The sequence below is a fragment of the Octopus bimaculoides genome, chromosome 6 (assembly GCF_001194135.2).
Source record: "Octopus bimaculoides isolate UCB-OBI-ISO-001 chromosome 6, ASM119413v2, whole genome shotgun sequence".
In the NCBI taxonomy this organism is placed as follows: domain Eukaryota; kingdom Metazoa; phylum Mollusca; class Cephalopoda; order Octopoda; family Octopodidae; genus Octopus; species Octopus bimaculoides.
Window position 1 is genome coordinate 92,754,171 of NC_068986.1, and position 2,829 is coordinate 92,756,999.

General features: G+C 40.2%; 1 protein-coding gene across 1 annotated transcript in view; it reads left to right on the forward strand.

The window, feature by feature from the left end:
* The window catches only part of LOC106873305 (rho guanine nucleotide exchange factor 10), a 43,575-nt gene that overhangs the window by 25,379 nt on the left and 15,367 nt on the right, over positions 1–2,829 (forward strand). The gene's annotated exons all lie outside the window — the stretch shown is intronic.

Below are 2,829 nucleotides of genomic sequence, written 5' to 3' on the forward strand. Positions count from 1 at the left end.
CATCAGAAATATAGAAAAAGTCCAAAGAAGGGAAGACGGAGAAAGAAAATTGTCAACGATGCACACGCAGTCACATCGTTGGCGATTTTCTTTCTCCGTCTTCCCTTCTTTGGACTTTTTCTATATTTCTGATGAAGAGCTCAGCTCAAAACGTGAAATCCTCTTTCTTTTCTTTCCTTTCCTGAGCGTCCAATAACACTGTACTTGTACCACATCCTCGCATTGTTTGGATTGACTATATACCGCCCGCTCACATGGACCTCAGCCTTCTGACTGACTTTGGAGATACCTAATTCCTGGAATTCTTGTACCTCTGGATTACTGTTCCTGTTCATTCGGATTACACCACTCTACACCTTGAGTGGAAATCATTTATACATACATACATGCACACACACACATACACACATACTCACACACACACAAACACACACACATACTCACACATATACACACACACACACACACACACACATGTATATAAGGAGATGAATAAGAGAAAATGGATCGAACAACATTCTTTATTTCATATCACTACAATTGTTTCAACATGCTTTAAACACCCGTAATACATTGATGAGATGATATTGTCAACATATTGTGTAATCACTCTCCTTCATCAAAGGGGCAAACTGTGTTTTTCCATTGGTTATTTTGAATATACTCTTTGTTAGATCGTACTGTCATTTCACTCTACAAAAATAAATACACAAAGCAGGGTGCTATTTTCAGCCTCGGGTATATAATTTTTAGCAAGTTTATTTTCTAGAATGGGTGGAGATTATTGTTTACGTAGGTCCAGACACCCCAGAAAAACAACTTGCTGAAAACTATAAAAAGCCAAAATGAAACAAAGTATAGAACAGTCTGTTGAAGGTTGGCAGGTTGGAAAGTCACAGTTACCCCACTTGTAAAAGTCTAAAGAAAAATATGTACTCTGCTAAAAAGTTTTGAATAATTCAGTTCAATGCTAAATTGCTTTTATTATAACTTCACATAAAAGCAAACATTAATAAATACATATATATGTGTATCATCATCATCATCATCATCGTTTAACGTCCGCTTTCCATGCTAGCATGGATTGGATGATTTGACTGAGGACTGGTGAACCGGATGGCTGCACTAGGCTCCAATCTGATTTGGCAGAGTTTCTACAGCTGGATGCCCTTCCTAACACCAACCACTCCAAGAGTGTAGTGGGTACTTTTATGTGCCACCGGTACGAAGGCCAGTCAGGCGGTACTGGTAATGGCCATGCTCAAAATGGTGCATTTTACGTGCCACTGCACAGGAGCCAGTTCAGCGGCACTGGCAACGACCTCGCTCGAATGTCTTTTCACGTGCCACCGGCACAAGTGCTAGTAAAGCGACGCTGGTAACGATCACACTCAAATGGTGCTATTTACGTGCCACTGGCATGGAAGCCAGACAGCTGTTCTGGCAACGATCACGCATGGACGGTGCTCTTAGCGCTCCACTGGTACAGGTGCCATCACGATTTCGCTTTCACTTGCCCCAACAGGTCTTTGCAAGCTGAGTTTAGTGTCCAATGAAGGAAAGGTACACATAAGTGGGCTGGCTACACCCCTGGCAGAGGCCTTGGATTGTGGCCTCACTTGGCTTGCCGGGTCTTCTCACGCACAGCATATTTCCAAAGGTCTCGGTCACAAGTCATTGCCTCGGTGAGGTCAAATTTTCGAAGGTCGTGCTTCACCACCTCATGCCAGGTCTTCCTGGGTCTACCTCTTCCACAGGTTCCCTCAACCGCTAGGGTGTGGCACTTTTTCACGCAGCTATCCTCATCCATTCTCACCATATGTCCATACCAGCGCAATCATCTCTCTTGCACACCACAAGTGATACTTCTTAGGTCTAACTTTTCTCTCAAGGTACTTACACTCTGTCTAGTATGCACACTGACATTACACATCCATCAGAGCATAATGGCTTCATTCCTTGTGAGTTTATGCAAGATGGGTTCTGGCACCATGTAAAAGCCCCCATGCCAGAGCTGCATGAGAGTACCCAGTACACTTTGTAAAGTGGTTTGCATTAGGTAGGGCATCCTGCTGTAGAAAACATGCCAAAGACAGGCATGGAGCCTGGGCAGTTCTTCAGCTAGCTAGCTCTTGTCAAGCTGTCCAGCCTATGCCAGCATGGAAAATGGATGTTAAATGATGATGATGATGATGAGAGTGATATATATTGTAACCTATATTTGTCTTTCTTCTAAAATAATTTTGGCCTTATAGCATAAACAAAGAAGTGGTAGTGAGACGAAGAACGTGCGCTTAACTAAGATAACTGTGTATATATTTAGATGTAATAGCACTACAAAGAAATCATGTATTTATGAGGTGGGAGTGTGAAAGTGAATAAGAAAGTATCAGGTTTGTGGTTATACAAAGCAGCAAGTTAAGGAAAGGGGAAGGGGTGAATGTATTAAATTTTACAGGGATGTTGAGGAAGAGAAAAGAAGAAAAATTATAGGTAAGTTGGAGGAGGACACATATTAACTGCACAAGGAAAACTGCTGATGGCTACTTTAATAAAGTAGAGCACAAACATGTTTAAGATTCAATAATTTCAAGGTTTTATTATTTTCTATTTTTATTTATTTGTTAATGTGAGAAAATAACGATTCATCGGTAGGCTTCATTTCTCCTGTGAAATACATTTGAAGTAAACTTGTAACACAAAATCTTTTGCGCACACATTTATATATACATATACATGTATATATGTATGTATGATGTATATATATATATATGTATTTGTGTATGTATGTATGTGTGTATATATATATATATATATATATATATATAT